The sequence below is a fragment of the Dendrobium catenatum genome, unplaced genomic scaffold (genome assembly GCF_001605985.2).
Source record: "Dendrobium catenatum unplaced genomic scaffold, ASM160598v2 fragScaff_scaffold_1256, whole genome shotgun sequence".
Classification (NCBI taxonomy): Eukaryota; Viridiplantae; Streptophyta; class Magnoliopsida; order Asparagales; family Orchidaceae; genus Dendrobium; species Dendrobium catenatum.
In genome coordinates, this window is record NW_021319718.1 from 301,223 (window position 1) to 325,048 (window position 23,826).

Genomic DNA, 23,826 nt, shown 5'->3' on the forward strand with positions numbered 1-23,826 from the left:
CATATTATATAAGAATATTAAATTCATTATGACTTATATAAGAATATTAAATTCATTATGACTAATAAAAAAATAAAGGTGCCTGCAGCACAAGAAAAGAGTTTCTGCAAAATATTATTACAAATCAATTTAGATTTCATTTTGGAATAATTTTTTTAATGCTTTAATTTTAAGAGAGCAGTCACAATTTCTATTTGCACACTGACTTTTTATTGTTTTCAGGAAATTTTTATGCTAAGAAGCTGTTTTCTACAGCAACTTCAAAAAAAAAAAAAAAAAAAAAAAAACTTTCTCCACAACAGTTTTATAATCACTTTTATAAATAGCTGCAATCGTCTCAAACGGACCCTCCATATGACTCATTTCAAAATTAAAATATAAATATTTTTTTAAGGCATAAGATGAATTCTAAAAGAAAGGTACCAGTTTGTGATAATAGAGCTGGATGGCACATGAATACATAGCTAGTGGAATAATATACAAGCATCAAGCACTGAGGATTCCTTCTTCTAATTCTTATTTTCAAATAATCTGATTCTGGCATGTGAGGATTGGATTGATTCAGTGTTGGACTATTCAATAGGAATTAGCGCACTAGAAGATCAAAGAAAAAGGATAAAATGAAAACAATGGACAGATCTAACTCCACCAGACCTGGTCCAACTCAAACTGGTCTAGATTACCCCACACAGGCCTAGGTTGATGCCTTTATCCTTGGACATCTAATGAATGCATGGTGCCCTTCACCGCCACATTCCACAATGCCACTACAAATCATGCGGCCCATTGCAGCAACCTCATGAAAGCACATAGTTGAACGACAATGTCAAGAGTGAATAGTGTGACAAGCAACAGTGAGTGCCCACTTCCAAGAAGACTACTACCTTCGGTAGAAAATTGGCCTCTCATTTCTTATGATACTCATTTGATGGATAGATATAGAGAATTCAGCCTTCAAAATATCAATATTGAAGATCACAGATTATGCACACAAATACACAAAAGCTCAAACAACCAATAAAAAACACATAAAATCTAGACAACCCTTTTTTTTTGCCATCACATATAAGCCAGCACTCGATATTCATATCCCCTAACTGAAGCTACCATCATAGATTTTCTTAGTACTTGTGCATCTTGAGAATAGTAGTTGACATGGTAGCAATAGTTTAGTTGATTCAAGTATAAACTTGACGAACAGGTTTAAATCATAAGAGGAAACCTCTTTGGTCGATACAGATAAGGCTGCATACACCTTTCACGGGAAGCACAAAAACCATGACTCCAGTAGTAAACAAATACTTATAAAAATACGCTAATCAGTATCATCTGCTAGTTATCGTATTGCATTAAATATTTCTAGGAACAATAAACACTGCAAGGATTTGTGTCACTTAAAACAAAACTAACTGAGGAGAACCGGAAAAGTTAACTGGTTAGTCTAGCAGTGATTACAAGGCATTTGAAGCTGGAAGAAAGAAAACTTTTCTCCACATTCCCTTAACTAGCAATCAGATAGGTATTAAGAAAATAACCTCTGAATACTTGTTTAGACGAATTCTTAGACTTTTGGAGCAATCATCGTCTTCAAATGTATTTATTAGACTTGAACGGTGATTATTCATCACAAAAAGAATTGCATGAATAATATCATCTGCAAAGCTGGGGAAGCAACGTCTTGTACCTACAAAATCATACTTTCTAAGGTCATAAAAGCTGAAAAATACCATGGAGAAAGGATTGCAAATCCTTAGACTTTGTTTGTTAATGCCTAGTTTTTCAAATCCCTACCCCAAAATGCACCCCCTTTTAGCTGGTCCAACTCAAACTGGTCTAGATTACCCCACACAGGCCTAGGTTGATGCCTTTATCCTTGGACATCTAATGAATGCATGGTGCCCTTCACCGCCACATTCCACAATGCCACTACAAATCATGCGGCCCATTGCAGCAACCTCATGACAGCACATAGTTGAACGACAATGTCAAGAGTGAATAGTGTGACAAGCAACAGTGAGTGCCCACTTCCAAGAAGACTACTACCTTCGGTAGAAAATTGGCCTCTCATTTCTTATGATACTCGTTTGATGGATAGATATAGAGAATTCAGCCTTCAAAATATCAATATTGAAGATCACAGATTATGCACACAAATACACAAAAGCTCAAACAACCAATAAAAAACACATAAAATCTAGACAACCCTTTTTTTTTTGCCATCACATATAAGCCAGCACTCGATATTCATATCCCCTAACTGAAGCTGCCATCATAGATTTTCTTAGTACTTGTACATCTTGAGAATAGTACTTGACATGGTAGCAATAGTTTAGTTGATTCAAGTATAAACTTGACGAACAGGTTTAAAACATAAGAGGAAACCTCTTTGGTCGATACAGATAAGGCTGCATACACCTTTCACGGGAAGCACAAAAACCATGACTCCAGTAGTAAACAAATACTTATAAAAATACGCTAATCAGTATCATCTGCTAGTTATCGTATTGCATTAAATATTTCTAGGAACAATAAACACTGCAAGGATTTGTGTCACGTAAAACAAAACTAACTGAGGAGAACCGGAAAAGTTAACTGGTTAGTCTAGCAGTGATTACAAGGCATTTGAAGCTGGAAGAAAGAAAACTTTTCTCCACATTCCCTTAACTAGCAATCAGATAGGTATTAAGAAAATAACCTCTGAATACTTGTTTAGACGAATTCTTAGACTTTTGGAGCAATCATCGTCTTCAAATGTATTTATTAGACTTGAACGGTGATTATTCATCACAAAAAGAATTGCATGAATAATATCATCTGCAAAGCTGGGGAAGCAACGTCTTGTACCTACAAAATCATACTTTCTAAGGTCATAAAAGCTGAAAAATACCATGGAGAAAGGATTGCAAATCCTTAGGCTTTGTTTGTTAATGCCTAGTTTTTCAAATCCCTACCCCAAAATGCACCCCCTTTTAGAGATAAAATGTTTTTAAAGAGTAGAAGAGAATATTTGTGAATGACAAAGGGAGAGAAACTTGTATTACTTTTTCTCTCTTTCTCTCTTACATCAAAATGACAAGGCCAAAGGCCTATTTATACTTGTACAAAGACCATTCTAGAATCCTAATCTAGAGAATTCTATAATAAATGTTCAACTAACAACTAACTAGAGAAGTTCTTCCATATTCTAGAGAATTCTTCAATACAATTTCTTGGATACAAAAAAAAGACACTTGATAATTAATTTTGATTTACATTTTCAAACACCCCCTCCATAGCGCTACTTGTAGTGCAACTCATTCATCTCTTATCAGAGTAAACGTGAGTGTTTCACAGAATGAGTTTACTGAACAAAGAATTTAGTCTGTCTAAGAAACTAACACATCCCTATAGCATACCTGTAGCAAAATCCAAAAGTAAAAGGCAGATCCGTACCTAGGGAAAAAAATGAAGAAAATCAAGTAAAAAAATTGAAGATTATTGCACAATATGCTTTATAAGAACAAAAAATGAACTTTTGAACAGAAGTTATTGTATAAATTTAAATCTTCTATATTGAAAAAATTATTAGAATTAGCCTAATTCTATAAAAACTTAGTTGTTGGCATGCTTCATCAGTTCAAGAAGAACTAATCGTCTTACCTCTTGAACAAAGGACAATTTTATTAGTTTTCCGGTACTTAAGTGTTGAGTCCACCATCCAATTCCTATAAAGCAGAAACGTGGACATGGTGACGCACAAAATCTGAGTGACATAGGACATGAAATCAGAAGAACGCCTGATATTATGTATGCGTAACCATCCATATTACTAATATTAATTTTGTATACAACATAGTTAACATGACAGGTTTTTTCTAATGAGTGTGGGCCCAAGAATTGTTGGAAAAAGTTTAGAAAAAATGACAAACTAAATGATATGTTCAAAATGGTGTTCTAAAGTGTTCAAACACCAGTTAGGAGTAAAACCATAAGTTAGAAGATAAGCGTGACATCCTTATTGAGAGATTATTTTAAAAATAATCTTATTGATATTATCTATAAAATATTGGCTTTTTATGAGTTGAAAGTATTCTTAAATTTATCACCCTCGACAAATAGTTATGAATGATAGATAAATTGTCTTAATTTATTGAGAGATTAATTTCACTTGATAAATAGTAAATTTTAATTTTTAATGGAATTGAAGCCCCAAATGACTAACTTTGGAATTTAGAAGCATTTGAAAGTAATGTAATCCCCTTCGATTAAGATTTCAATGAGCTTTTAAATAATTTATGTTTATAAATTAAATCTAAATATGTAATATAAAATAACAATAATTTATATGAAATTATATGGTTATTAAATTTCATTATTTTGTTAATTTTATTAATTTTTTATAATAATAATATTATTTATTACGTCATCCGGTTCGACCCCGGTTAGACCGGTCGAACCGGTCGAACCGTGAACCTCTCTTTCTTCCGGTTCATTGTCCGGTCCGATTTTCAGAACCTTGCTTTCAAACACTAGCATCAGCATATTGGGATGGCATTAAAGTTATTTGAGACATTTATCTTTGAAACATGATAATTTGATTTTGAAAATAGATCTCTCATGTTGAGATTTTCTTTCAACATGTGGGCTCTGAAAATTAGCGCCCGACCTCTCCGCAACCCTTTTCTTTCTGTTGGTGAGGAGTTTTAACGAGTTTATGTTATAGGGTAAATTCTCAGAAGGCATATTGGGTTTTCAGATAAGACACTACCCATAGATTTTGCCCTCATTTTGCGAGGACTTCATGATATGAGTTCTGTTTTCCTATCGGCACAAGCCGCCATAGTTAATTACCCCTCCCGATAACGAGAGAAAACTTTTGATTAGGGCTAGTCTTTGAAAAGATATGTAGTACCCAGCATATACTAGTAGCAGAATTACATATTGAAAATCGAAATATTTATCAGCACGCACTTAAAGCGGATGATAAAGGGAATGATGATGAACTCGATTAAGATCCCATGGTTCCATCGTCCCGGGTCATCATGGTCCCTAGTTTACTTAGTCCGAGGAGGTAGTCGGCCCAACCTAATTGAAGGATCCTTGTCAGCAGTCATGAGTTGCTTCGTATAAGGGCACCTTGTAGATTTGAGGTGAATGTTTGCTTAAGGGGATAATTTTGAATCAATCTCAACTAACAAAGTGCTTCTTGCCCTATCGATTATATCCTCTTGATTTATTACTCAAAGATTTAGAGCCGTTGACGAACATAAGGGCTCTGGTCATCACTTAATTTAGTAGAATCATTTTGTAGTAAAACCACCTCGTCAGAGGGTCCCGATTATAACCGTTTATCTGTGGTGTCATTTAGAGGCGAAGCCTCCGGTTAGATGACACATGTCATGTTCTTACTGGCAGAAGATGGTTTGAGACTGAATTATAGTGATATTCTCGATTATACATTCACTCTGTGTGAGCTGAAATAATTTTCAAATTTATCCACCTTGACAAACTGTTGCAGAGAATTGATGAAATTTTACTTTAAGTGTTTAGGTGATTTATTTTGATTTGAGGGCATTTCTTTAAAATTTGTGTGGACCCCTCCGGTTGAGATTTGCATTCAATACGACTATCATCAGGGTTTTATAGGTATTGTCATTTCATTAGTCGAACCTTTTCAACTATGTTAGCTTATAAAAACAGGGTCGGGTTCAGCTCCTATTTAGAGATATTGTATAGATATCAGAAGTAGGGGTATTCATTTTAGTATACGAATTTTTTTTGTAAGAGGCCTTGAAGGTCTTATATGAACGTATAAAATTAAATACTTCGGTTAACTTCAACGAGTGTCAATTATGAGAGTTTATGCTTTTAGCAGTGAACCTTTTCTTTTCATAGACTTTGAAGGCCTAATATGAACAGACTGTTGGATGGTTGAATAAATATTTATTAGCTAAAATTTTCTCCAATAAACTAAAAGAGCCACTAAAATCTCAAAATATTTTAAAATAAAAAGTTATAAATACATTTCTCTAGGAGCATCGCCTACGATACACATTTTCTTATCTTCTACTCATTTTTAAGCTTTTGAAATAATACCTGTAATTATTTTTCAATAAAAAGAGTGAGTTATAAAATTACTCAAGAGTAAATTTTGCTTCTAAATTATAGTAACACAAAGCCTTTGAAACAATATGCATGCTCATTTTCAAATATAAAGTAATTCCATTTAAATTCATTTCAAACATAACCATCAATGTTATGCATATATCATATCTTTATCCATATCTGTTGGCTCAAGAAAAATGACACGAATGCATGAATCCCGCTTTGCAAACATAGGATTCCATCTTCCTTGGGTCAGATTGTAGTTAACCAGATTTCCCCTGAGGGTCGTGTCAGAGTTTAATTAGATTTGGGGTCCTTACTTCCCATGAGCGCAAGCACTCATAGTTAATTACCCCTCTTAACACGTAAGAGAGAACTCTCGATTAAGGATGAATAATTTTTAGGTATTTTAGTCTCAATTGTGGGAAAAATATAGGTAAACCCGATCAAGATCCCACGTCGTCCTGAGTGTACCGTAGGTTTCAGTCTACCAACACTAACAATCATTAACCGTAGTGTCCAAGGAATCTGATTAGCAGCCATGGGTTGCCTCCTCTCAGGGATCTCGAGTAGACTGAGGTGGTTAGATTTGAGTTTTGAGGTTTACATCTATTAGCATAATCAGAAGTTGATTTGGTTTGAGTTTATAACTTCACTTAGAAGTTACTCAGAAGTTTACCTTCAACTCCCTCTCTAGTTTTATCAACAAGAAGAATATCATCAACAAAAAGCATGCACCAAGGTACATCATCTAGCAAATGTCTAGTGAGAACATCCATGACTAAAGCAAAAAGATATGGACTTAAGGCTGATCCTATATGTAATCCAACCGAAATAGGAAAAAAAACGAAACAAAATACCTTCCGTCGGCGAAGAGCGACCCTCGGCGGCGCGCGAGCAGGAAAGAGAGGAAAGGATGCTCGGCGAAGTCCGGAGACCGTCGACGGCGAATTCCGGTGACCGTCGGCGACGTCAATCCACAGCGAGCGACGGACGACGACGGGCGAAACACGCGAGGTGAGAGAACGGAAGGAAACGAATGAGCGGCCAGAGGGGCTCGGTGTCGAAAAATAGGGCTTTCACCGGCGGACGTTCCTTCGCATGTTACGTCGGAAACATTACCAACGCAATTGGCGCCGGAATTAAGTCGTTGAGTTTAAATAAGCCGGCACAAGATCCGTCGGTAATTTGCGCCGGTATAGTTCCGCCGTAACTTGTGACGGTACTGGTTCAGAGCTAGTTTTACCGAAGCATATACCGGCGTATGGGGACGCCGGAAGGTTTCAGTCGTATTATGCGCCGGCAAATGCGTCGTAAGGTTTCCGTCACAATATTTAGGAATATTCCGTAGTTACCTGCGACGTTCGTACCGGCGCAAAACTTTCCGCCGAAAAATCCGACGGTAATCGCGTGTTTTCCCGTAGTGAACCAAATTTTCAAAGACTATATAGTTATAAGCTTGATTATGATTGATTTATAAAAGTCGACTCTAGGACATCTGACTAAGAAGGAAATTCATACTAAAGCTTTGACACATATTTGAAATGACTAGAAGCTTGATTATGATTTATTTATAAAAGTAATCATAAAAGATTTCTTAATGAAGATGACATTATATGTTTGGACTTTATGTTTTGTACTTTTGAGGATAATTTTATGTATAAATTAGTTAACATTTGTAATGTGTAAGTGATTTTGTGAAACAATGATTTGAGTATATATAGTTATATATTTTTGAATTTAAACATGATAAATATGTTTTGTTGTTCTCTAAAAAGCAAAGAATTATCCTTGTGACAAAGCAGAAACAGAGCAAGGATCATTCCAATCTAACTTGGAAGCCAAATGATGTAGAAGCAAAATAATAATATGAGTCAAGTGTAGTTTTGATGGTTTTGAGGAAGTAGGAAGGCAATTTTTTATTTTGCTTGTATAGCAAATAAATAATAAGCCAAATAGGTTTTTTTTTAGAATTTTTATGTTTTATAGCATTGAAATATCAAAGAAATATTTAATATTAAACAAAAATAATCAGCAGTTTGCTGTTAAAGGTCACCTCAAGGAATTATATTTTCGAAAATTTCAGTTAGGACTTTATAATATGTACATGATCACACAATGAAATGATGTATGGAAGATAATGTATTAATAAAATTTTTTATTCATTGATAATTTCTTAGAGTATAACCTAGGGTCTACTGTAAGTAAAGGGGGTCAAGCTCTACCAACAAGAAGATTGGCTATCTATTCCTATATAATATAGATTTGAATATGATTGTTTATTTTTGTCTTCAATGTTTTGGCTTTTGGATCTTCTATAGAATTCCAAAAGATAATTATCTTCAAAGGAAGAAGAATTATTTTCTTTTGGAATCTACAAGTGTATATAAATAAACATCTTCAAATCTTTTATAACTCTTGACACTATATAACTCAATCTAACTATACAAGAATCTAAAACATTTATTTTTACATTATTGTCTTTATATCTGTATTTACATCATTGCCAAGGTACATACTATTTTTGCATAAATATAGAATAACAATTTATATATAAAAATACACATGTTTTATGGTGTATAAGTGTATACAAGTAAATATTAAATTTCCTAAGAGCCTACTCCAAATGTGCACCAACAAAAATATAAATATGACATCCATAGTATAGAAAGTAAATAATCTAGACATGAGTACCCTCTAGGCATGGCACTCCAAGTAAATCAAATCGAACAACCAGCCTAGCCTAAGCTAGAGTTGTTTGTCCTATTAAATAATCTAATGTGTGTATAAAGCAGAGTGGCTTCGAAAGGTCCTTGGCTTTATATGTTTGAGGTTATCTATAATTGAATTTATTTGTTTAAGGTCAATTATGGTTGATTTGAATTTAAGTTCTAATGATTTTAAAGTTTTGGGTTTTTTTTAATGATATTTTGATTGTTGAAGTTGTTATTTTTATATTTTAAAGAACATAATGCTCAATAACTTATAGCAGCCAGAAGTTAATAAATAGCAAGTCTTATGCTCATATTTGTAATATTACTAATCTTCTTAAATTGGGGTAGATAGGTTGCACATAATTCTTGCATTTTAATTAAGTGTTTTAGTTCTTAAAGCATCCAATCCAATACACCTTTTCCTCCTTAAAAAGAGTCAAGCACAAAGGAAAGCTTCATTGTTTAAATATTTTATTATTAATTTCACATGTTATTTAGGTTGAATAGCAATTACCTTTGTTAAACCAGGGCTATGAAGTTTGTTTCACCCTCCTTTAGGCTAAATTAATAGCCACATAATCCGAAGTTATCCAACAATTACCTAATTATTTAAGTTTGATTATTGATTTCTAATTTTTAGTTAATTTAAATAAAGGATTATTCATTTATAACATTTGAAATTTAATATCTACATCCCATCAAATCATTTGTGGCATTATCATAATGGGCATGAGGACGAAAGCCTCCTTAGGACATGTAGCCCTGCAACTTGAGGATCCCAGCCTATAAACTTCATTAAAGGAGTGTTGATAATTCATTACTGTTATTCATCTAATTTAATTCACTGAGTTGATGATTTGCGGAATTTTATTGAATTTTCATATTTATTGGATTACTTAATTAATTAAAATTGATCAAATTTTAACTTTTTGATTTATATTGAATTCTAAAATTTTGATATTTTTCATAAATACAAGACCTAATGATGAGTCCAATGTCTTTGAGTTGGTGTCATTCTGAGTTTTCCGTAATTAGTTATGATTTTTACATGTTCAATCCTTTTAATGAATTAATTAATTATTTAATTTAAGGGGATTTTTTTATTTTTGTATTAAATCAATTCCAAAGAAATCTTCCCAAAATGTCATTGATGACTCCTAAGGATAATTACAAGTATTTAGAATCACTTGAGATTTTTATTATTTTCTAATTATTTTAATTATTTAATTAATGGATTTTTTTTAATTTTTAAATTACTTTTTATTTTGAATTATATTTAAGCCCTTAGGAGGGTTCTTAATTAACAAGAAAATTTTTGGGTATGTGTAACACATGCGTAAGAATCTTCTCTATCAATTTTACCTCACGGTGAATTATATTTGATGAGTAATTTTAGAAATACCAATTGGAATATTTTTGAAATTACTTTTAATATAGAAGGAATTATAACGTGCAATCAAAAAGCTTTTATTCTTTTACTCAAGCTAAATCCACAGAGCCTAAGATCACTTAATTTGATTTGATGGTTGAGGAGTTATAAATTTTAAAAGTTATATAATTTTCCTTGAATTATTTAAAAGAAATACACATTCACCCTACACTTTACATGCGGCGCGCTCTGACTGGCAAGGCAACCATTAGCACACTTGTGATTTAACGTAGCATTGATTGTAGTCGTCCGATTAAAGATCAAACAGTCATGATTTAATCCCGATTGAATTGCAGAATTATGAAGGATCTAACACAAACCATTGATTAAAAGCAATGGTTAGGATTTCATCTTCAACCACCCAATTGATTGCAGTACTGTGAGTATATTCTAGCAAGATCTAAGTGATTGGCTGGACCATTTTTGTTTAAGTTCTCTGGGAGGATCATATACATATGGAGATTCAATCCAACAATCAGATTCTATTAGATTGAACATTCCTTTTATAATTAACCAAAGCCTCCTAACCCTATGCCCAGGATTGAATGAATACCTCAAGGAATGCTTCAACTGCCTAAGACTTGCTACAGGAAAGTTTATATGGGTTTAGAGAACATCAAGGAGCAAGGCTGGAGGAGTTGTAGATTGGATGTTGATTTTTGAATGGAGAAGGATCACTAGAGCTCGCTTGAACTCATTGGAAACCACCACAAGACAAGATGGAAAGTTGGGGAATTATTCATACAGCACTGAGGAATGTTTTTGAATAAGGAGATGAAACCGCTCTTTAATGAAAATTTAGGCTATTTCTAAATTTTAAAAATGTTTATGGATAAAAAATGGGTTCTATTCAGGCTATCTCATGCCACTAAGCTGGGTTCGGGTGGTTCAGTATAGCCCTAAGAAGGATTCTAGAGAGTTATAGGGTTTGGGGTCACATGTCTTGTAGGTTTTGGTTGAACCTATGGGACACATGGGTGGTTTCTTTAATTACAACTAGCTTCGACCACTATATGGGCTGGGGTGAGATGTCAAGGAGTCTGGAAGGTTTCTAAGCTTAATACATGTATCAATTAGACATGGTGAGATCATGGTATGTAAGATTACTCAAGATTTAATGGTTTTTATGCATTTGGGTCAACCATGACCCAAGCTAGCCCAAAGGCTTGGCTGGTCAAGGTAGATGCAAGGGACCACTGGGCATCAAATGCAATGGTTGGATTGACCTAATTTGACTTGTGTTTGAATAAGGAATGGTTTTGGTCACATGGGTCAAGCCATGTGGCTAGCCCAAGTCGAACCATAGGTTTGGTCACCTAGGGTTGGTTCCTAGTGACCCAATGGGCAGTCTCATGGGTTTAACATGCTTAGGTCAGTGCAATTGAATGAGATTTAAGTGTAGGTGTGTTACGTCAAATTAGGTTGACTTGCTTAACTTGGTTTGACCAAGAGTTAGGGTTGGGTCCAACACATTTCAAATAACATTTGGAACCTTTTAGAAGAATTCTCAAGGTTAGTAAAGTTTCCTTGTATGAAATGCATATTTGTATGCTTTATGTTTCATTTAGTGATCCTAGGTTGACTCGGCCAACTAGGTTGGACCATTGGTTAGGATTGAGTTCAACCAACTTTAAATGATGTTTTAGACGTATTGGAATAGTTTTTTTATGATGGAGAAGCTTGGAAACGTGAAATGCATGTTTTGGGTTAATGGGATTGGTTTAGTCAACCTAGGTTGACTTGGTCAACCAAGCTTGACCATAGCTTGAGTTTAGATTCAATACACTCTAAATAATATAAGAAATGTGTTGGAGGAGGTTTTAAGGCTTGGTTTGACTGAGCCATATTGATGTTTAAGAGAAATTCATGTTTAAGAGGTTTTAAGTTTTAAGGTTTCAATGATTTTATGGTCAACCATGGCCAACTATGGTCCACAATGGGTTTAATGTTAGTTTAATGCGTCATGCCAATGATAATGATCATGCTCAATGGATTTGTGGTGGTTTCCAAGGTCAAATTCCAAATTTGCGATGTCCAATGGTATAGGTTATAAATATTTGAAGGTTTTGCAGCCTTGGAAAATGCTTTGAATGTAAGGGGTAGTCAGCTTGGAATGCCTCCAAATTGATAGGATAATCCTAGGTATATGTCTAATCTATATGCAAGTGAATGATCATTAATCCAAGGTCATTTGGTTGGGTTTTGAGGTGATTAAAATTTTACCAAAAATAGCTAAATAGACTAATGGTTTTGGGTTTGGTTTTGAGCATTGGATTTTAAAGTTAGGATTTTTCATTGAATTTGGATAATTGATTTGGTTTGGACTTGATTTTATCAATGATTTGAAGGAGTTTGGGATTTGAGATGTTCATATCATTGATAATCATTGATGATTACTAATGATTGAGCAGATGATTAGGTTACAATCACTAGTGACTATCAACTGATGGATTTGAGGTTTGACTTTTATTTGTGTTTTGAGTTGATTGTGAATGTTAATTATTGGAGGAAATTTTAATTTTGAAATGATCATATCACTGACAATTATTTGGTGACTATCAAGTGATGGATTAGATGATCAAATGACAATCAAGGGTGATTGTTAAGTGATGATTTTGGGATCAATGATTTGATTCCTATACTAATGCATAGTGTTGAATTGGATTTGAAGTTTAGAATAGGGTTCAATGATCGGTGTTTGGGGATTGGATTTTTGATTTGGAGAATTGACCTTACTAAAAATGAGGTCAATAAATGGACCCACAACAGGTGTGATGAACTTGAAAGTAAATCACACATGTTGGCATTGACCAAATCAATCAACAAAATTCAAGGGAATTTCAATGATAAGGGCTTAAAAGAAAATGATCCTATGTGGGATATTTGAGATTTAAACTAGGATGGTGCCACAAGGGGCTTGTTCTACCACTAGTAGATTTGGATTTGATAAGACCTAAAAGTATTCTTTCTAGTTTAAGATAAAGGATGAAAATACAAGGGAAATCAAACCTATCTCAATAAACTAGAGGGCACCTTCAAGAAAGAGAAAATCAATAAGAAGATTGACAACTAAATTTAGAAGGTTTAGATTAAGATTTAGTTAGGATGGTGCCATGCCACCACTAACAAATGATCATAAGGAAAGAAAGCATGTATGTGAGGACATACACCTAATCTTAGATAATCAGAATGATCATATGAAAAGGAAGTCTGCATGTGGAGACTTACACCTAACCATAAAGGATCAAGATTTAAATTTAAACTAGGATGACGCTATGAGGGGATTGCTCCACCACAACCGAATGATCATAAAAAAAGGAAACCGGTATGTGGGGATTTACACATTATCTTATAGGATCATAATGATCATATGGAAAAGACGCCTGCATGTGAGGACTTACACCTAACCATAGAGGATCAAGATTTAGATTTAAACTAGGATGGTGTCACGAGGGCATTGCTCCACTACTAGTAGATGATCACAAGAAAAGGAAGGCAGAATGTGGGGACTAACACCAAATATTTGAGGACTAAAATGATCATATAAAATGGAAGCCTATATGCAGGGACTTAAACCTAACTATAGAGGATCAATATTTAGATTTAAACTAGGATGGTGCCACGAGGGGCTTACTCCACCACTAGCTGATGACCATAAGAAAATGAAATTGGTATGGTAGAATTAAACTTAATCTTAGAGGATAAGAATGATCATATGAAAAGAAGCATGTATGTTGGGGCTTACACCTAATCAAAGAGAATTAAGATTTAGATTTAAACTAGGATGGTGCCCTGAGGGGCTTGCTCCACCATTAGTAGTTGATCAGAAGAAAAAAAAGCCAGTATGTAGGGACTTACATGATCATAATGATTATATGGAAAGGAAGTTTGTATGTGGGGACTTACACCTAACCATATAGGATCAAGATTTAGATTTAAACTTGGATAGAGCCATGAGGAGCTTTCCCCACCATTAGTGGATGATCATAACAAAAGAAGTTGGCATGGGGGACTTAGACCTAATCATAGAGAATCAGAGTGATCGTATGGAAAGAAAGCCTACCTAGCTAAATTTCATTGTTCACGCATTCTGGCTCAAGCAAAACAAAGGCGATTCTAGGGTTTCCTTCTTGGCACCTCCTGCTGCCAAATTGTGAATCCATTCCTCGTGTTTTTGACTAGTTTATTTCATTTTCTGGTTGCTTTTGCATTATTTCTCAACTAGCTATCCTTTTTGCTTTCACTTTGGTTGGAAAGTTTGTGCTAAGAAGGCCGAATCTGGATATTATTCAAAAGTTTTTTCTCTCCCTAAAACTATCTGGAACTTTCTCTGTTGGCTTGTTGGACAAACGGCACATTGCGATACAATTCTCAAACGATTTAGACCATAATCGCATTTTCTCCAGAAAAGTGTATTACATTCAGGTTATTAAATGCGATTGCTTATTTGGACTCCTGATTTTGATGTTAGAAAGGAATCACTTATAGCTCCTGTCTGGATATCTTTCCTAATTTGAGACTTCATCTTTTTAATTCTCAGATTTTATTTACCTTAGGTTCTATTTTTGGTAGGCCCTTACAGACAGATAAAGCTACCGCGGCCATATCTCATCCGTCTGTGGCACGTGTTATGGTGGAAATGGACATTTCAAAGAAACATTCGAAAGAAATTTGGATTGGCTCAGAGAGGAATGGGTATCAGCAAAAAGTTGAATTTGAAAACTTGCCTAACTTTTGTAACCATTGTAAAATGCATGGTCACTGCATATCAGAATATTTTATTTTGCATCCTCAATTACGTAACGATAAAGAAGTGTCTAAAGATTCTAAACCAAAAAATATTTTAGTTGATCAATTTTCTAATGAGAATACTAACAAAGTACAGGAAATACTAATGGCACCAAACCCTCCCCAAGAGAATAATGTTAATCACATTGATGATACTGTCATTGGTGATAATGAGCCTATCTGTCATATGGAGTGAGGCTTTGGTGGAGATGAAAATAAGAATAAGGCTTGTATCCCTACATTTCTTGAGGAAGTAGTTCATGATTCTCCCCACCTTTTGATCATAACTCTTTCATACTGTCAATAATGGTTTGAATACTTTGGAAAATGTTAACAAGCAAATAGTTGCAATTTCTTTTAAACATAATTCCATGTCTAATATTATTTATTTACCATATGCTACTAACAAAAATTTATTGGATTTTATGGGGAACAATGATAAATGTACTATATAAGTTCAACTAAACCTTGTGTGAATGTCTAGGATAATGATTTTGAAGGAAATATGGAAGAAGGGGAATTTGTGCAGGAGGAAATGGAGGAGGTCGCTAATAACATGAGGAATGGTGTGATCTTCTAAGTAATGGCAATGGTATGCTTGGCAGTATTATTACATCGGAGACTTCTAATGAATTGCAGAGTAAGGTTAAAGGTATAAGTATTAAGATTTCTTCTCATATTAATGATAATGCTTTTGTTAATGATAGTGCTAATAAAGTTCTTGCTAATGAAGAGCATGATTTCACTTCAGTAAAAAATAGGAAAAATAAAAAAAAATGAAAAATCTGAATGTACAATCCCCTCGAACTTTTAACAAATTGCAAACTTATAATTAAGTCGATAATTTGGAATGTTAGGGGCATTGGTTGCCCTTCTTCTAGGATTAGGATTGTATGCCGTATTCAAATGTTTATTTTCTTGTTTTAATTGAACCTCTTATTTCTGTTTCCAAGCTGGACGAGACTACAAGGATCCTTGGTTTTAATCATAGTATGGCTAATGTTTCTAACAAAATATGGATTTTTTGAAAAGTCCCTATTAGCATTGATGTTATTGGTGATTTTACTCAAGTAATGCATTGTAAAATTGAGTTTATGAAGTTTAATTTCTATGCTTCACTTATGTATGCTTCTTCTCGTATTGTCAGAAGGGAACTTTGGAACCAGCTTTATGTTTTTAGTGGTTTAATTAATTCTCCTTGGTTAGTTGGTGGAGATTTTAATACTATAGCTAAACCCTCTAAAAGGATTGGTGGTTCTAACCCTGTTTATCATGCTATGAAAGACTTTAATAGCATGATGATGGATTGCAACCTTATTGATATTGGCTTCACTGGTAATCCTACTTGGAATCGTGGTAATATGTGGCAATGTTTAGATCGTGTTCCCTTTAATGACTTATGAATTAATTCTAGTAATAACAACTTATATAGAGCATTTAAGTAAAATTTTTTTCGATCATTCTCCTCTCCTAATTGATATCTAAGCTAGGCAGTATAGTTCTTCTCATACTTTAAGATTTCAAAATATGTGGTTGTTAGACAACTCCTTCACTGATTTAATTAAAGAGAATTGGGAGGATCCTCTACATCCTGACAATGATGGTGTTGGGATGACTTGACTGTGGTTTAAACTCAAAAGACTTAAGTATAAACTTAGTTGGTGGAATAGAAATATTTTCAAAAATCTTTTAACTAATATTTTATCTACTGAAGAGAAAGTTTCTTCTTATGAGCTTATTTATCAGAATAATCCCTCTGATGTTAATTTAATTAATTTGAAAGAGGTTAAAATTTTCTTTTTTAAGCTTCAAGAGCAGGAGAAGATTTATTTGAAACAAAAATCTTCTTCTAAACATCTTATTGAAGGGGATAATAATATTAAGTATTTTTACTCTTTTGTAAAAAAGAATATAGCTAAAAGTTTTATTCATCAAATTATGGTTCATGATGGGATCATTATTGAGGATGAGGAGGAAATTGTTAAGTCTACTGTTGATCATTTCACTAATTTTTTTTTTAAAATTTTGAACCTAATCCTGTTAATCAACCTGAGCTTATTCCTTGCATCATTAATGAGGAGGATAACAATACTCTTACCATTTTGCCTTCTATGGAGGAAGTCAAGAAGATTGTTTTTGATATGAATGTTGATTCTATGGCTGGCCCTGATGGTTTTACTACTTTTTTTTTTTTCAAAAAGCTTGGTATATCATTTGTGATGATTTATATGCTGTTGCTTTGGGTTTCTTTAATGTTAATCCTATTCCTATATTTTTTTCAAGAACTTCTATTGTGCTTATTCCTAAGAAAGGTGCTGCTAATAAGTGGGATGATTTTTTGCCCCCTTAGCCTGTGTTCTTTCTTTAGTAAATTGATTTAAAAAATTCGTATGGATCATTTATCTCCTATGCTCTCTAAAATTATTTCGCCTTACCAAATGAGCTTTGTTAAAGGCAGACCATTACTGATAACATCCTTTTGGCTCAAGAAATTATTCAAGACCTGTACCTCAAAGTGAGAGGTGGTAACATTAATTTGAAATTAGATATTGCTAAAGCTTATGATAACATTAACTAGGAATTTTTATATCACATCTTACAACTTTTAGGTTTTAATTCTAACTTCATTAGTTTGATCCAAAATTGTATTGAAGGTTCTTATTTTTCCATTATTGTTAATGTTAAAAGCAACGGGTTTTTTAAATCCTCTCAAGGGTGGTCTTCTTTCCCCTACTCTCTTCATAATTACGATTGATTACCTTTCTAGAGGTCTTACCCACCTCTATGAAGCGCACCCTAGCCTTTACTTTAGAACTTTAGGTGGTTTACCTACTTCTCATTTATGCTTTGCTGACGATGTTATTATTTTTTCCAATGATTATGTGAATATGGTTAGTCTGCTTATGAAATTCTTGAATAATTTTGAACTGTTGAGTGGTTTAAATCTTAATAGAAAGAAGTGTCCTTTTATCGCCACTAAGAATTTGCCTAGTGATCGCATTTTAGCTATTAAAGTTATTTCTAGATTTTTGCAATGTTTTTCTTCCTTTAAAATATCTGGGTGTTCCTCTTTTTAAAGGTCACAAAAGATCTTTTCTTTTTTATGATTTGATTACTGCTGTGCAGAATAGACTTAATTCTTGGGAATTTAATTTTCTTAGCTTTGGTGGTAGATTGGTGTTTATCAAAAGTGTTTTATGCTCCTTATCAGTTTATATTTTCCAAACTATTCAACCTATTATTGCGGTCTGTGATAGATTAGAAAAATTGATAAATAAGTTTTTCTGAAAAGGTAAAACTGGTAATTCTAAAATCCTCTCGACGTCTTGGAAAAATTGTTGTTGTGTTTTGGAGGAAGGTGGTTTGGGGTGCAAGAACATGGCAGATTTAGTCCATGCCTTTTCTTATATACTTTGGTATAACTTTTGTGCTAAAACTAGTCTTTAGTCTAAGTTTATGATTTCTAAATACTGTGTTGGCAATCATCCTACTGTTTGTATTTAAAAAAAAGGGGGATTCAAGGGTTTGGAAAAGACTTTACAATATCAAATGGGAAGCGAAACCTTATATACATTGGGGTATTGGCTGTGCTAATCTATTTTTTTGGTAGGACCAGTGGTTGAATCAAACCTCTATTAATCATATGCTCAATTCAATCTCTTCTTCTATTGTCAAGGTTAACTAGTTTATTACTAATAATTGTTGGGATATTATGAAATTAGCTCAAGTTATTCCGGTTCCTATTATTAACCAAATCGTACAAATTCCTTTAAACAATGATGCTGATGATCTTTTGTTGGGCAATATGGCTAGCAATGGCATCTTTAATATTAAGGATGCTTGGAATAAATTTAGATCTAAACACGCTTCTTCTAAAGTTTTTACTATGTTATGGCATAAAAGCATTCCTACTACTATTGCTACTTTCATTTGGAGAGTCATGCATAATTATGTGCTTATGGATGAGATTTTAATAAAGCATGGTTTTAGTTTGGCTTCCAAGTGTCATTGTTGCTATCATGTTGAGAATATGCATCGTGTTTTTATTTTGGGTCTATTGCTAGTAAAATTTGGATTCATTTTGAGGACATTTTTAAACTTAAATATTTTAAGGGTAATATTTCTATCAAGGATATCCTCCATCAGTGGTTTTCTAACTCGAGAGGTCATATTACCAATCTAGTTCCTTCTCTTATTCTTTGGTATCTCTAGATCGGTAGGAATAATTCGCTTTTTTAACAATATCGCTATGAATCATGCTTTTTTAACAGAAAGTTAGTAGGTTGTTTAATGTCAATCTTTTGAACTCCAAGAATTTTAAAGGTTATTTCCATATTGCTAACGAGTTTGGTATAGTTCTTCATGATAACTTTATCGATGATGGGTATAGGTTGATTTATTGGATTAAACCTCCACAAAACATGTTCTAGTTAAATACTGATGGTTCGGTCAAAGGGGATAAGTGTGGATGTGGTGGTATCATTAGAGATTCTAATGGTAATTTTGTTATTGCTTTTGCTAGTCCACTTTCTAAATGCTCTATTATTTTTTCTGAACTTTCTACTATCCTTTTTGGAGTGAAATTATGTCTTTGCCTTGGTCTGGTTAATATTTGGATTGAAGTTGATGACACATGCTTATTTTCCTCAAAGATAATGATGAGAAGATTTGTAATCCTGAATTTTTCTATCTTGTTAGGGAAATTAAACAACTTTTAATCTTATTTAATGTCAAGTTGACACATATTCATAGAGAAGGCAATGCTTGTGTTGATTGGTTAGCTAATCATGGTTCTAATCTTCAATTCCTAATTGAATTTTCTTATAATCAGCTACCTTCCTTTGTTAAAGGCATCATTATGCTAGATAAGTTTGGTTTTTCTTATGTTAGAAATTAATTTTGTTTTTGCTAGGTTAGGTTTTGGCCTTTTCGTTGTTATGATGCTGTGTTTGATTTGGTAGGTTATTTTCAGGTGGTGAATGGTAAGTATGTTGTCTATCTTTTGCTTCCCAAGGTTTATGGTATTTGGTCATTTTTCAATAAGAATGTGTGTAGTGTTATGATTTTTAGCCTTAGTATCAATTGCTACTTTTCTTTTGTATCCCCTGTATTAGACGGGAATGGGTTTATCATCGAGTGTCTCTACAGCTTGCTGTTTTCTGCCATACTCACAATTTTGATCCTAATATGGCTTATAATATTATGAGTAGGAAGATTTCCTGGCATCATCGGTTTGGTAAGCAGTCTAACAATATTCTGGATTTTCATTTCGATGCTAACTGTTGCGATGGGCCTATTTTGCGCAATGATTGGAGTATTTTTTATGCGAAGAATTACCATATGTGCTGCTTGTCTACTCCCAGGGTTAATTTTTTTTGGTTATTAGGTTCTTTTCTTTTCTGGATCATCAGGTTGGTTAGTCTGATTGTGTTTTTTAGGGGGTTTTTGTACTGTCTTAGTGTCTTTCTCTTTTCATCTTGTGGAGATTAAGGTTTTGATGGATCATTGTGTCTTGAGCTTTAATATGGGTTTTTGGGTGAAGGTCTGTAGCTGTGTGATACTTGTGGTTTTGGTCCAGTGTTTTCCCTTATACTCCAGTGGTGCTTTCATGTGCAGGATCCTTATGAGCTTGGGCGGGCTTGGGAGTAGATTGGAGTGCCATTTAGGTTTTATCCATGGTAGCATTACATATACTACATGCCTGAGCTTAAATGACCAATTTTATGGACCCTTCTGTTGGTTTGATAGTTGGGGTTGGAAGTGCCCGGGTGTAGCCTCTTTGGTTTTGTTGCTTTACATCCTGTTTTACTTTTTTAATACTTTCTTTGGGAAGGTTTGTAGCTGTGTGATGCTTATTTTTCATGGTAGCATTGCAGATACTACATGCCTGAGCTTAAATGATCAATTTTATGTTTTGGCTTGCTGGTTTGTTAGTTGGGGTTGGAAGTGTTACTGTATTCCTTTTTTATTACTCTCTTTGGGCTTAGAAGCGAGTGGAACTGGGTTTTCATCATGAGGCCTGCTATGGTTTTATTTTTCTGAGGTCATTTAGCATGCTTCACCTCTATTTTTTGGGATCGTTGTTTGGTCCTATGCTATGTTGGGCCATCCCGGTTCTATTTGATATTGGCAATGTTATTTTGTTAGTAGTGATAGTGATATCTGGGAGGTTTGACGCAGCTGTGGTTGTATGTTCTTTGCTAATCATTGTACATGGTGTTTGCTATTTTTCAGTATTAATTATGTAAAGTGTAAGAATACTATTAATATCATTATGTTCCTTCAGGATGTTCAATTGCATAACTATTTCCTGTTCTATAGTTTATTTAATTTGCTTAGTTTTTTTACTTTTAATTTTTTTTTTCTTTTCAGTTAATTTTAATAGTTAATTTCAGTGTCCTTGCAGGCCTATTTTTAAGGTTTTTTGTAGACTTATTCTCGTTTTGTGCAGGGCTAATTTTTTGTAATTTTGCTTAATGGGGATATCTGGCTCAAAGGTTCTTTTTTATTTTTTTTGTAGCTCTTATGAGCAGTAGTGAGCTAGAGGTCCCCTTAAGGACCTTGTAATCCTTTTTTGATATTAACGCGTAGGCCCGTCGGTGAGTTTCAACCAAAAAAAAATTGAAAGGAAGCCTATATGTGGTGGCTTACACCTATCCATAAAGGATTAGGATTTAAATTTTAACTAGGATGGTTTCACGAGGGGCTTGTTTCACCATTAGCGGATGATCATAAGAAAAGAAGCCAATATGTGGGGACTTACACTATTAAAAGTAGGATGGTTCCATGAGGGGCTTGCTCCACCACTAGCTAATGATTATAAGAAAAAGAAGCCAGTATGTAGGGACTTATACTTAATCTTAGAGGATTGAGATTTTGATTTAAACTAAGATGGTGTCATGAGAGGCTTACTCCAACACTAGTGAAAGATCATAAGAAAAGGAAGCCGATATGTAAGGACTTACAACTAATCTTAAAAGATCATAATGATCATATGAAAATGAAGCCTATATGTGGGGACTTACACCTATCCATAGAGGATCTATAATTAGATTTAAATAAGGATGGTGCCACGAGGAGCTTGCTCCACCACTTGTGGACGATCATAAGAAAAGAAAGTTGGTATGTGAGAACTTATACCTAATCTTAAAGGATTAGAAAGGTCATATGGAAAGGAAGCCTATGTATAGGAACCTACACCTAATCATAGAGGATCAAGATTTAGATTTAAACTAGAATGGTGCCACGAGGGACTTACTCCACCAATCTTGTCTTTTTGGACCTAGTTCTTTTTAGAAACTGCAACACATTTAGGCAATATACAAAAATATTGGTAAGAAAATATTTTTAATAATTATAACATTTTCTTAATACTATCCACCATAGTATCGCTTAAGGTATCATCCATTTATAGGTAATATTGGGTGATCTCTTTTACAATCAATCAACTGATAAGATCCTACTTAGTATACTTGCTCCACTATGAATAGACCTTCCCAAATTGGTTTGAATTTACTACCTATCTTTTGATGGGCTAAGATGGGTCTTCGTAGAGATAATACCAAGTTTCCTACTTGGAAAGTTCTTGGATAAGCAATCTTATCATTTGCTTTAATCATTTTAATATTTATATAACTAATTATATTTAACTTGCAGATGCTTCTATTCTAGACCTTCGAGTTCTTCTAGTATAAGTTTTACATTTGGTTCTTCATGATTTTTTTAATAAAAACTATACGAAAAGAAGGCATCTGTACCTCCAAAGGGAGAATAGCCTCTGCTCCAATGACCAGAGCAAATGGCATAGACTAAGTAAGAGCTCTATATGTGGTTATATATTCCCATAATGCTTTTCCCAACTTTTCATGTCATCAATATTTATTTTTATCAGGTGACTTCTTGAGAATCTATGTCAATATTTTATTGTGACTCGAGCTCACGAGTTTATGTTTTTGATAATAACAAATATTACGGCTCACATCTTTTTGTCTCATAGTATTTTCATTCTATATTTATTTGTGTGTATACTAACATTTCGAGAACACCATGCACCATCCAACGAAGAATCAAAACTCAAGATTGAGTAGAATAGGTTATGCTGTAAAGAGTCCAAAATATTCATTGATGTAATTTTTAATTTATTGAGTCAAGTCCTGAAAAGGTGTTTCCTAGCTTGGTGACCATGCACACACACTCAAGAGACTGAGATCTAGTCAAAACCAGAAGTTCAGTTTTTGAACTAATCGTACTGGACGATTTCTATCGTCCAGGACGATCTGTTCCAATCATGAAAAATAGCCTCCAATAAAACTTAGGCAAGATTTCAAGTTTCTGATTTTGGTCTAATCGTCTAGGACGATTCATATCGTACTAGATGATTTATGATAATATTGCCTAAATTAATCATGTGATTAGTCAATCAAATCTGCTTAATTTAATATTCTTATCATCCTGGACGATATTAGAAGCGTTATGGATGATCAGTAGAAATTTGAATTGCTCGTCCAGGTGATCGTCTTGGACTATCAAGTCAAATTCTGAACATCGTCCTGGACGATCCTGCAATCGTCCTGGACGATCTTTGGTGGCAGAATTGAGTTTTTAGGATTTTTTGAAGCCCTCTTTTTAAACACATCATCCTGGACAATCCTGCAATTATTCTGGACGATCTTTGGTGACAGAATTGAGTTTTTAGAGTTTTTCAAAGCCCTCTATTTAAGTTTTCTCAAAGACACTAAAGTCTTTGGCAGCCATTGAGGCTTCGTTTTTTTGCAGAAAACTTGAAGTGAGAGCGTTAAAAGGTAGAGAGTG

The 23,826-nt window shown here is 33.9% G+C and overlaps 1 long non-coding RNA gene across 2 annotated transcripts in view; it reads right to left on the reverse strand.

The window, feature by feature from the left end:
* Nucleotides 1–2,297: 2,297 nt before the first annotated feature.
* LOC110116289 overlaps nucleotides 2,298–23,826 on the reverse strand; it is a 48,528-nt gene continuing 26,999 nt past the window's right edge. For both annotated transcript variants that reach the window (XR_003702330.1, XR_003702329.1), the window contains 3 exons: nucleotides 3,640–3,742; nucleotides 3,396–3,432; nucleotides 2,298–2,844 (listed from right to left, as the gene is read on the reverse strand). This is a non-coding gene — a long non-coding RNA (uncharacterized LOC110116289). The remainder of the gene's footprint in view (nucleotides 2,845–3,395; nucleotides 3,433–3,639; nucleotides 3,743–23,826) is intronic.